Below are 13,019 nucleotides of genomic sequence, written 5' to 3' on the forward strand. Positions count from 1 at the left end.
AATCCTCCTACACTGTTGGTGGGAATGCAAGGTGGTGCAGCCACTCTGGAAAACAGTATGGAGGTTCTTCAAAAAGTTGAAAATAGAGCTACCATACGATCCAGCAGTTGCACTACTGGGTTTTACCCCAAAGATACAAATGCAGGGATCCGAAGGGGTACGTGCACCCCGATGTTTATAGCAGCAATGTCCACAATAGCCAAACTCTGGAAAGAGCCAGGATGTCCATCGACAGATGAATGGATAAAGAAGATGTGGTATATATCTACAATGGAATAGTATGCAACCATCAAAAGGAATGGAATTTTGCCATTTGCAACTACGTGGTTGGAACTGGAGGGTGTTATGCTGAGTGAAATAAGTCAATCAGAGAAAGACATGTATCATATGACCTCAGTGATATGAGGAATTCTTAATCTCAGGAAACAAACTGAGGGTTGCTGGAGTGGTGGGGGGGTGGGAGGGACGGGGTGGCTGGGTGATAGACATTGGGGAGGGTATGTGCTATGGTGAGTGCTGTGAATTGTGCAAGACTTGAATCACAGATCTGTATCTCTGAAACAAATAATACATTATATGGGAAAAACCAAAAAAAAAGATAGCAGGAGGGGACAAATGAAGGAGGGGAAATCGGAGGGGGAGGTGAACCATGAGAGTCAATGGACTCTGAAAAACAAACTGAGGGTTCTAGATGGGAGGGGTGTGGCGGGTTGGGTTAGCCTGGTGATGGGTATTAAAGAGGGCACGTTCTGCATGGAGCACTGGGTGTTATGCGCAAACAGTGAATCATGGAACACTGCATCAAAAACTATTGATGTATCGTTATTAACATAACATAATAATAAAAAAAGTGGTAGAAAAAAAAATTCCTTACTATTGTACTATTGATTTTCTCCATTATGGTTGTTATTAGCTCTTTTATGTATTTATGTTCTCCCATATTGGCTGCATAAATATTTATAGTTTTCTTCTTGTTAGATTGTTCCCTCTGTAGTGTCGTCCTTCTTTGTCTTTTGTTAGTATTCGTTTTAAAGTCAATTTTGTCTGATAGAAGTATTGCTACCTTGGTTTTCTTTTCTCTTCCATTTGCATAAATGCTTCTCCATCCCTTCACTTTCAATCTGCATGTGTCTTTTGGCTGAAATGAATCTCTTGTAGACAGCGTACAGATGGGTCTCGGGTTTTTGTCTGTTCCGTCACCCAGTGTCTTTTGATTTGAGCATTTAGTCCATTTACATTCAAAGTAATTATTGATAGGTATCTATTGCCATTTTGTTACTTGTTCTATGTTTGTTATTGCAGGTCTTCTCTGTTTCTTTCTTCTTTTGCTCTCTCCTCTCTTGGGTCTGCTGCCTTTCTTTAATGATATTCTTGGATTCCTTTCTCTTTATTTTTTGTATATCTATTACCAGGTTTGATCCTTGGTTACCATTAGGTTTATATATAACATCTTATGTATATAGCATTCTGTATTAAGTTGATGGTTGCTTAAGTTTGAACTCATTCTAAAAGCACTAAATTTTTATTCTTCTTCCACCCCCACCCATGTTTTAGGTGTATGGTGTCATATTTTGTGTCCTTATATTTTGTGAATTCCTTGCCTGAATTCCTTGCCAGCATTACCCTGATACCAAAACCAGATAATTTACTGCGTTTTTGCTTCCTACTCTTCTTACTCCTGCTTATGGTCTTTCCTTTCTGCTCAGAGTCCCCTTTAATACATCTTGTAAGGCTGGTTTAGTGGTGATAAATTCCTTTAAACTTTTGTTGGCCTGGAAACTCTATCTCACCTATTTTGAATGATAGCCTTCCTGGATAGAGTATTCCTGGCTGCAGAGTTTTTCCTTTCAGCACTTTAAATATATCATGTCCCTCCTTTCTGACCTTCAGGGTTTCTTCTGAAAAATCCACTGATAATCTTATAACAATTTCCCTTGTATGTGTTTTCTTTTCTCTTGCTGCTTTTAAAACTCTTTGTCACTAGTTTTTGCTATTTTAGTTATTATATGTCTTGGTGTGGACCTCCTTTGTTAATTTTGGGGGAGTTCTCTTTACCTCCTGATCTGGATTTTTGTTTTCTGTTTCCTTCCCCAGATTTGGGAAATTATCAGCTATTATTTCTTCAAATGCATTTTCTGCTCCCTTTTATTTCTCTTCTTCTTCTGGGATCCCTACCATGCAAATGTTACTATGCTTGATGGTATTGCTGAGTTCCCTTAATCCATTTTCTTATTTACTTACTTTTATTTATTTATTTATTTATTTATTTATTTATTTATATTTTATTTGTTTATTGTTGATTTTTAAAAGATGTTATGTATTATTTATTTGAGAGGAAGGAAGGGAAGCAGGGAGGAGGGGAGAGAGAGAGGGAGCAGGAAGAGGGAGAGAGAGAAACAGACTCCCTGCTCAGCAGGGAGCTTGATGCGGGGTTCAATCCCAGGACTCCGGGATCATGACCTAAGCTGAAGAAGGCAGACAGTTAACCAACTGAGCTACCCAAGCACCCCTATTTTTTCTTTTCTCAATTTTTTATTTATATATAGTCATACTATATAGACTAATAGTATTTTCAGCAGTAGAATTTAATAATTCATCACTTCCATATAACACCCAGTGCTCAACACACCAAGTGCCCTCCTTAATACCCATCATCTATCTAACTCAATCCACCACGCACCTCCTTCCATCAACCCTGTTTGTTCTCTGTAAGAGTCTCATGTTTTATTCCCTTCCCGTATGTTCATTTGTTTTGTTCTTAAATTCCACATGAGTGAAATCATATGGTATTTGTCTTTGTCCAGCTGACTTATTTAACTTAGCATAATACATTAATTCTAGCTTCATCCATTTCATTGCAGATGGCGAGATTTCATTCCTTTTGATGGCTGAGTAATATTCCATTGTATGTATATACCACATCTTAATCCATTCATCAGTCAATGGATATTTGGGCTCTTTCCATACTTGGCTATTGTTGATAATGCTGGAATAAACATCAGGCTACTTGTACCCCTTTGAATCTGTACTTTCGTATCCTTTGGGTAAATACCTAGCAGTGTCATTGCTGGATTGTAGAGTAGTTCTATTTTTAACTTTTTGAGGAACATCCATACTATTTTCTACAGTGGCTGCACCAATTTGCATTCCCACCAACAGTACAAGAGGGTGCCCCTTTCTCCACATCCTTGTCTACACTTGTTCTTTCTTGTGTTATTAATTTAGCCATTCTGATAGGTGTGAGATGATATCTCATCGTGGTGTTGATTTGTATTTCCCTGATGCCAAGTGATGTTGAGCATCTTTTCATGTGCCTATTAACCAAGAAGATGTCTTCTTTGGAGAAGTCTCTGTTCATGTCTTCTGCCCATTTCTTGACTGGATTCTTTGGTTTTTGGGTGTTGAGTTTGATAAGTTCTTTATAGATCTTGGATACCAGCCCTTTATCTGATATGTCATTTGCAAATATCTTCTCCCATTCTGTAGGTTGCCTTTTAGTTTTGTCGACTGTTTCCTTTGCTGTGCAAAAGCTTTTTATGCTGATGAAGTCCCAATAGTTCATATTTGCTTTTTTTTCCCTTGCCTTTACAGATGTGTCTTGCAAGAAGTGGCTGCAGCTGAGGTCGAAGAGGTTACTGCCTATGTTCTCCTCTAGGATTTTGATGGATTCCTGTGTCACATTGAGGTCTTTCATCCATTTTGAGTTTATCTTTGTAAATGGTGTAAGAGAATGGTCCAGTTTCATTCTTCTGCATGTGGCTGTCCAATTTTCCCAGCACCATTTGTTGAAGTGACTATCTTTTTTCCATTGGATACTCTTTCCTGCTCTGTGGAAGTTTAGTTGACCATAGAGTTGAGGGTCCATTTCTGGATTCTATACTCTGTTCCATTGACCTGTGTATCTTTTTCTTTGCCAGTACCATACTGTTTTGATGATTACAGCTTTGTAATAGAGCTTAAAGTCTGGAATTGTGATGCCTCCAGGTTTGGTTTTCTTTTTCTACATTCTTTTGGCTATTCAGGGTCTTTTGTGGTTCCATACAAATTTTAGGACTGTTTGTTCCAGCTCTGTGAAAAATGCTGATGGTATTTTGATAGGGAATGAACTGAATATGTAGATTGCTCTGAGTAGCATAGACATTTTAACAATGTTTGTTCTTCCAGTCGATGAGCATGCAGTGGTTTTCCATTTCTTTGTGTCTTCTTCAGTTTCTTATATGTGTTCTGTAGCTCTGAGTATAGATCCTTTACTTCTTTGGTTAGGCTTATTCCTAGGTATCTTATGTTTTTTGGTACAATTGTAAATGTGATCCATTCTTGGTTTCTCTTTTTCCTGCCTCATTGTTAGTGTACAGAAATGAAACTGACTTCTATGCATTGATTTTATATCCTGGGACTTTGCTGAATTCTAGCAATTTTTGGGTGAAGTCTTTTGGGTTTTCAACATAGAGTATCATGTTTTCTGAGATTGAGAGTTTACTACTTCTTCAATTTGGATGCCTTTTTTTTCTTTTTGTTGTCTGATTGCTGATGCTAGGACTTCCAGTACTGTGTTGAACAACAGTGGTGACAGTGGACATCTCTTATCTTCCTGACCTAAGGGGAAATGCTCTCAGTTTTTCCCCATTGAGGATGATATTCCCTCTTTCATATATGGCTTTTATGATGATGAGGTATGCTCTCTCCATCCCTACCCAGTGGAGAGGTTTTATCAAGAAAGGATGCTGAATTTTGTCATCTGCATCTGTTGAGAGGATCATATGGTACTTGTCCTTTCTTTTATTAATGTGATGTATCACATTGATTGATTTGTTGAACCACCCCTGCAGCCCAGGAATTAATCCCACTTTGTTGTAGTGAATAATCTTTTAAATGTCCTGTTGGATCCTGTTAGCCAGTATCTTGGTGAGATTTATTGCATCCTTGTTCATCAGGGATATTGGTCTGTAATTCTCCTTGTTGGTGGGGTCATTTTCTGGTTTTGGGATCAAGGTAACGCTGGCCTCATACAATGAGTTCGGAAGTTTTTCTTCCATTTCTTTTTTTTTTTAAAGATTTATTTATTTATGTTTGAGAGAGAACAAGCACACAAGCAGGGGGAGGGGCAAAGGGAGAAGCAGACTCCCCGCTGAGCAGGGAGCACAATGTGGGACTCGATCCCAGGACCGTGGGATCATGACCTGAGCTGAAGGCAGATGCTTAACTCACTGAGCCACCCAGGTGCCCTTCCATTACTATTTTTTTTCTTTTTTTGAAACATTTTCAGGAGAACAGGTATTAATTCTTCTTTAAATGTTTGGTAGAATTCCACTGGGAGGCCGTCTGGCCATGGACTCTAGTTTATTGGGAGATTTTTGATAACTGCTTCAATTTCTTTGCTGGCTATGTGTCTGTTCAGCTTTTCTATTTCTTGTTTCAGTTTTGGTAGTTTATGTTTCTAGGAATGCATCCGTTTTTTTTAAGATTGTCTAACTTGTTGACATATAATTTTTCAGTAATATTCTCTTATAATTCTTTGTATTTCTTCATTGTTGGCAATGTTGTCTCCTCATTCCTTCATGACTTTATGTGGGTACTTTCTCTTTTCTTTTTGATATGTCTGGCTAGGGGTTTATCAATTTTATTAATTCTTTAAAAGAACCAGCTTCTAGTTTTCGTTGATCTGTTCCATACTGCTCTTTTGATTTCTATATCATTGATTTCTACTCTAATCTTTATTATTTATCTTCTACTGTATTTAGACTTGACTTTTCTTTTTCTAGTTCGCTAACCTTTAGGTTCTTGCTTCTTGAGGAAGGCCTGTATTGCCATATAGTTTTCTCTAGGACCTTCTATGCTGCATTCCAAAGGTTCTGAACTGTCGTGTTTTTGTTCTCATTTGCCTCCATGTATTTTTTAAATTCTTTAATTTCTTGGTTGACTCATTCATTCTTTAGTAGGTTGCTCTTTAGCCTTCATGTATTTGTGTTTCTTCCAAGTTTTTTCTTGTAGTTGACTTCAAGTTTTAAAGCATTGTGGTCTGAAAATATGCTTTGTACTAGTTGAGACCTGATTTGTGACCTAGTATGTGATCTATTCTGGAGAATGTTCCATGTGCATTTAAGAAGACTGTTTATTCTGCTGCTCTAGGATGAAATGCTCTGATTATACCTGTGAAGTCCATCTGGTCCAGTGTGTCATTCAAAGCCCTTGTTTCCTGGTTGATCTTCTGCTTAGATGATCTGTACATTGCTGTAAATAGGGTGTTAATGTTCCCTATTATTATTGTATTATCAATGTGTTTCTTTAATTTGGTTATTTGTTGATTTATATGTTTGGTTGCTCCCATGTTAGGTGCATAAATATTTACAACTGTTAATATTCTTGTTTGATATACCCCTGTATTATTGTATAGTGTCCTCCTTCATCTCTTTTACAGTCTTTGGTAAAATCTAGTTTGTCTGATGTAAGGATGGCTACACCATCTTTCTTTTGATGTCCATTGGCGTGGTTAATGGTTCTCCACCCCCTCACTTTCAATCTGGAGGTGTCTTTAGGTCTAAAATGAGTCTTTTGTAAATAGCATATCCATGGGTCTTGTTTTTTTATCCATTCTGATACCCCAGATCTTTTGATTGGAGCATTTAGTCCTTTTAATTCAGAGTAATTATTGAAAGATGTGAACACTAGTATATACATGCTACAATTGAGAAGTATTTTCCTTTATATACAAGTAACTGAGCTGTCCATTAAAAATTTTTAAAAAAAAGATGAATTTAGTGCTATTGTATTCCTTGTAAAGTTGGTGTTCCTGTAAATTGTTTCTGTTCCTTTCTGGTCTTTTTTACTTTTGGGCTCTCTCTGCTCAAAGAACCCCCTTTAATATTTCTTGCAGGGCTGTTTTAGTGTTCATAAATTCCTTTAGTTTTGTTTGTCCTGGAAACTATTCTGAATGACAGCTTGCTGGATAAAGTATTCTTGACCACATATTTTTCCAATTTAGCACATTGACTATATCATGCCAGTCCTTTCTGGCCTGCTAGGTCTCCATGGACAGCTTTGCTGCCAGCTTTATGTTTCTACTCTTGTAGGTTGAGGACCTTTTTTCCTCCCGAGCTGTTTTCAGGATTTTCTCTTTATCTCTGAAATTTGCAAGCTTCGTTATTATATGTCAAGGTGTTGACCTATTTTTATTGATTTCAAGGGGCATTCTCTGTGTCTCCTGGACTTGAATGCCTGTTAACTTCCCCAATTTAGGGAAGTTCTCAGCTCCAATTTGTTCAGATAAGCCTTCTGCCCTTCTCTCCTTCTCCTCATCTTCTGGGACCCCTATTATCCAGATATTATTTGTTTTATGGAATCGCTGAGTTCTCTGAGTTTTCCTTCATGATCTAATAGTTTTCTTTCTCTCTTCTTTTCAGCTTCTTCATTTTCTGTCATTTTATCTTCTATATCACTGATTCACTCTTCTACCTCGTTCATTTTCATTTTTATAGCCTCCACTTGAACGTGCATCTTGGTAATAGCATTTTTAATTTTGACCTGACCAGTTTTTATTTCTTTTATTTCTATAGTACAGGATTCTCTATTGTCTTCTGCTTTTTTCAAGCCCAACTAGTATCTTTATAATTGTTTTAAATTTTAGTTCAGTCATCTTACTTATATCCATATTGATAAATCCCTAGCCGTGTGTACTACCTCCTGTTCTTTCTTTTGGAGTGAATTTCTTTAGCTCTTCATTTTGTCTAGAAAAGAATAGAAGAAAGAGAGAAAAGAACAAGAACAACAGCGAAAAGAGGGAAAAACAAACAAAAAACACCAAAACAAAAAACAAAAAAATACCAAAAAACAAAGAAAAAACACAAAACTAAAAACTAGATCCTGGGTGTGTTTGTTCTGCTTGTTAAAGGAAATTAGGTTGGGAAATGACAAAGAAAAAAATACATATATAGGGAAGTAAAAAGTAAAAATACATATACATAACATATAAAAGCTAAAATTAAAAAAGGATAAAGAATTCAAAGAATAAGAAAATAACTGAAAAATTAATACTGAAAAATTAAAGAATAAAAAAAAAAGAATGCTATATATTGTTTTCCCCAAAAGATGAAGCTTTTCCGTCATCTTTGATCAGTAAACTTGGTGTGAGCCAGTTGTTCCTGCTAGTCTTCTGGGGGGAGGGGCAGGTTGCATTGATTCTCAGGTGGACTTGTCCTATTGCAGATGTGCCTCCCTTGGGCAGAGGTAGGGCTCTGTCAGTGGCTCTGGATTCCACTATGTGGTGTTGTTTTGCTCCCTGCAGGCTTTCAAAACTGTGGGTGGGATGCATATAGAGGCCCTCCTCTCTCCAGGCCTCCCTCTTCAGCCCTCACAGAAAAGCAGTCAATCATTTTAGTCTCCCCTATTTTCATCAGAACTCTGTTCACCCGGCCTGTGACCAAGTGCTTTTTATTTCAGGCACATGACTTTCAGAACTCTAAATTTTACAGATTCCTGTGGTGTGGACCTGCTCCATTCCTTCTGGGGGATGGTGGGGGATCTCCCCATGCTTCTGCCTTTTGCTTGACCTGTTTCAGAAAAGAGGTCACACAACCATGTGTTGGTTTGCAGTTCATGGCAACATAGAGCAGAAAGCTAACACCTAGACTCACTGTACTTCCCTACTCCTATGCCTGTGAACTCTACCACTCTCAGGCCCCACCCATTCTTCTTGTGACCCCAGGGATCCTGATACCACACTATCACACCTGGGATTCCACCTGACTCACCACCTGAGCACCTTTAAGCCAGGGATGTACTCCACTGTAACAGACATCTAAAAGTTCCGATTTTTCACTCTACTTCTTATAATACTTTGTGGTAGCCTCCTTAAGCCAGCTCCCTCGCCCCCATCTTATCCTCTGATATATCACCCTGGATTCAGGTCTGCACACCTCCTACCTTTCAAAAAGTGGTCGCTTTTGTACTTGCAGAATTGCAGCATTTCTTTTCTCTGATATTTGATTGATTTCTCAGGTGTTCAGAATGATTTGAATACTATCTAGCTATATTCAAGGGACCAGACAAACTTAGGGTCACCTACTCCTCTGCCATCTGAACTTCTCCTCCACTAGTGGTATTTTGATACGGATTGCATTAAATGTGTAGATTGGTTTGGGTAGTACAGACATTTTAACTATGTATGTTCTTCCAGTCCATGAGCATGGAATGTTTTCCAATTTCTTTGTGTGCGCTTCTATTAATTTCATAAAGTTTTTATAGTTTTCAGGGTACAGATCTTTTACCTCAGTGGTTAGGTGTATTCCTAAGTATCTTCTTGTTTTTGGTGCAATCTTAAATGGGATCAGTTCTGTGATTTCTTTTTTTTCTGCCTCATTCTTGGAATATAGAAATGGAACAGATTTCTATATTTTGATTTTATATCCTGTGACTCTGCTGAGTTCATGTATTAGTTCTAGCAATTTTTTGGTGGAGTCTTTTGGGTTTTCTACATAAAATAGTATGTTATCTACAATAGTGAAAGTTTTACTTCTTCCTTGACGATTTGGATGCCTTTTCTTTTTTTTCTTTGATTGCTGAGGCTGACTTCCAGTACTGTCTTAAATAGTAATGGTGAGAGTGGACATCCCCATCTTGTTGCTTACCACAGAGGAAAAGTTCTCAGTTTTTCCCCATTGAGAATATTAGCCTGTGGGTCTTTCATATATGGCCTTTATGATGTTGAGGCATATTCCATCTATCTCTACTTTGTTGAGAGTTTTTATCAAGAATGGATACTGTATTTTGTCAGATGCTTTTTCTGCATCTATTGAGAGGATCATATGATTCTTATTCTTTCTTTTATTAATGTGGTGTATCATGTTGATTAAATTGTGAATATTGAAATGACTCCTGCAGCCCAGGGATAAATCCCACCTGATCGTGGTTTATGATTCTTTTAATGTACTCTTGGGTTTGATTAGCTAGTATCTTTTTGAGAATTTTTGTATCCATGTTCATCGGGGATATTGGATTGTAATTATTCTTTTTAGTGAAGTCTTTGTGTGATTTTGGAATCAAGGTAATGCTGAATGAGTTTGGAAATTTTCCTTCCATTCTACTTTTTTGGAACAGTTTGGGAAGAGTAGGTGTTAACTCTTCTTTAAATGTCTGGTACAGTTCTTCTGGGAAGCCTTCTTTTTGGCCCTGTACTTTTGTTTATTGGGAGATTTTTGATTACTGATTAAATTTCTTTGCTGGTTGTGCTCAGATTTTCTATTTCTTCCTGTTTCAGTTTTGGTAGTTTGTATATGTTAGGAATGCATCTGTTTCTTCTAGATTGCTCAGTTTGTTGGCATATAATTTTTTTATAATATTCTAATTGTATTTCTGTGGGGTCTTGGTTGTGATCTCTCCTCTTTCATTCATGATTTTATCTGTTTGGGTCCTTTCTCTTTTCTTTTTGATAAGTCTGGCTAGAGGTTTATCGATTTTATTAATTATTTCAAATAACCAGCTCTTATTTTCATTGATCTGTTCTACTGGGATTTTATTTGTTTGTTTCTTGCTTCCACCTATTTTTTTCCTTTAATTTTTTGGTAAACTCATTCATTCTTTAGTAGGGTGTTCTTTAATTTCCATATATTTGTCGTCTTTCTAAATTTTTTCTTACTGTTGTCTTCTATTTTTTCTAGTATACTCTTTGTTTTCTGTAGTGTATTTTTAATTTCAGTTATTGAGTTCTTCATCTCTGTTTCTTTTTAATGTTTTGTATCTCTTTGTTGAGGGTCTTACTGAGGTCTTCTCAAGTTCAGTGAGTAGCCTCATGATTAGTTGAAATTCTCTATCAGGCATATCATGTATCTCCATTTCATTGAGGTCTTTTGCTGATATTTTATCCTGTACTTTCATTTCAGACATATTCCTTTGCTTTCTCATTTTGTCTAAGTCTCTGTGTCTGTTTCTATGCGTTAGGAAAATCAGCTATATCTCCTACTCTGGAAAGTAGTGCCCTTTGAAGAAGAGGTCCTGTAGTACAGTGTCCTCTGTTCACCAGAACCTGACACTTCAGAGGTATTTCTTATGTGTGTTGCATGCACCCTACTGTTGTGGCTGAACTATGTTTACATTCTGTCCATCATCTGCAATGGCTCTCTTTGCCTGTTGTGGTCATGGTTTGGTTTCTCTATTGTTAGTGGGCCAGTCTGTGGCCACCTTGGGCTTGAGTTGCGTGAGACCAGATGTTTTCCAGAGCTGCGGTAGCATCAAACTACAGGACACTCTCCCTATGTTGTTCCCTGAGAATCTTTAATCAGTAGGTGGGGCCTGCTCTCAGACCAGATTTCTGCCCCCAGCCCACTGTTGGGGCCCCAGTAGACTGGTGTATGTGGTTTTCTTCCCCGCTCTGCTGGGCAGGAGTTACTTTGGATTGGTGCTGGTCCCTTTTGGGTCTGCTTGCACACTGCCAGCTTGTGGCACCACTTTGAATGGAATGCTGCCAAGGACCTGTTGGAGGGGGCGGGTCACAGGAGGTCGGGGTGCTATGAACAAGCTATGTGGAGAATGTTCTCACTGTGCTGATTCCGACAGGTGTCCCTGCATATAGGCTGCAGGGATTGGGAGGGAAATGGTGCCCACCAACTCTTGTTCTTGGGAGAAGTTTCCCAAAGACACCTGCCCCTCTAGCACACACTTTTGAGATTAGTAAATAAATTTCTTTCTTGTATATCCAAGGTGTTTTTCAAATTGCTTCTTCTGTGCTGTATCTCAGTGGGGTTGTTTGTTGCACTTTTCTTTTAAGCACGAGGACTCAGTTTCCCATTGCCCTCCCCAGAGCCGATCCTGCTGATTTTTAAAGTTGGTGTTAAGCACCGCTGGTTGTAAAAACTTGAGATGTTAAGCCCTCTGGTTGTCACAGTCAGGTATTATGGAGATTCATCTTCCCAGTACAGGTTCCTTGTACCTGGGGTGCCTGGTGTGGGGTTTCCTCCACTCCTCTCTCCACCTGCATCGTCCCTCCTGGCCATGTCTCTGCCCTTCTTATCCTCTTCAGTGTGGCCTCTTCTGTACAATTAGCTGTGGAGAGGAGTCTATTCTGCTAGTCTTCTGGTTGTTTTCTGGGTTATTTACACTGATGTGGGTGTTATCAGGTGTATCTGTGGGACCATATGAGACTAGGATCCTCCTACTCCTCCATCTTCCCTGGAAGCACCCCCAGCTTTTTTTTTCCCCCAGTTTTTTGCCTAAGTGCTGTGGCTACAACCTCCTGTACAGTGTTAAGAAGAAGAATTGAAAGTGGATATCCTTGTTTGTTCTCAATTCTTGGGGAAAGCATTTGGTCTTTATTAAGTATGTTAGCTGTGGGTTTTTGTAGAGGCTTTTTATCACAATTAGAAGCTCCTTTCTATTCCTAGTGATTATATTTGTCCTGAAAAATTTGGGGGCGCTTGTGTGGCTTAGTCGGTTAAGCTTGTCTGCCTTCAGCTCAGGTCATGATCTCAGGGTCCTGGGATCCAGCCCTTTGTTGGACTCTGTTCAGTGGGGAGTCTGCTTCTCCCTCTCCCTCTGTGATCTCTCTAGCTTTTGCTCTCTCAAATAAATAAATAAATAATCTTTAAAAAAAAAGTATGGAGGGGCGCCTGGGTGGCTCAGTTGGTTAAGCGCCTGCCTTCGGCTCAGGTCATGATCCTGGAGTCCCAGGATCGAGTCCTACATCAGGCTCCCTGCTTAGCGAGGTCTGCTTCTCTCTCTGACCCTCCCCCCTCTCATGTGCTCTCTCTCTCTCATTCTCTCTCTCAAATAAATAAAATCTTTAAAAAAAAAGTATGGATTTTGTCAATTTTTTTTCTTTCTACTGACATCATTATGTGATTTTTGTTTTGTGTTTATTGATATGTTAAAAAATAGTCTTGCATTCCTAGGATAAATCTCAATTGGTCATGGGGTATAATTCTTTTTATATGTTACTGCATTTCAGTGTGCTAGTATACTGTTGAGAATTTTTGCATTTGTATGCATAAGAGATACTGGTTTGTCTGATTTTGGTATTAAGGTAATACTGA

The 13,019-nt window shown here is 38.4% G+C and overlaps 1 protein-coding gene across 3 annotated transcripts in view; it reads left to right on the forward strand.

Annotated features, from left to right (window-relative positions):
- ZNF445 (zinc finger protein 445) overlaps nt 1-13,019 on the forward strand; it is a 51,191-nt gene that overhangs the window by 19,998 nt on the left and 18,174 nt on the right. Inside the window, exon 1 of one of the 3 annotated variants that reach the window (XM_027582451.2) lies at nt 3,622-3,685. The exons of the other annotated variants lie outside the window; for them this stretch is intronic. The gene's annotated coding sequence lies outside the window, so the exon portion shown is untranslated. Of the gene's footprint in view, nt 1-3,621; nt 3,686-13,019 lie in introns of those variants that run through there. 3 annotated transcript variants of the gene reach the window in all.

The sequence above is a fragment of the Zalophus californianus genome, chromosome 1 (assembly GCF_009762305.2).
Source record: "Zalophus californianus isolate mZalCal1 chromosome 1, mZalCal1.pri.v2, whole genome shotgun sequence".
Taxonomy (NCBI): domain Eukaryota; kingdom Metazoa; phylum Chordata; class Mammalia; order Carnivora; family Otariidae; genus Zalophus; species Zalophus californianus.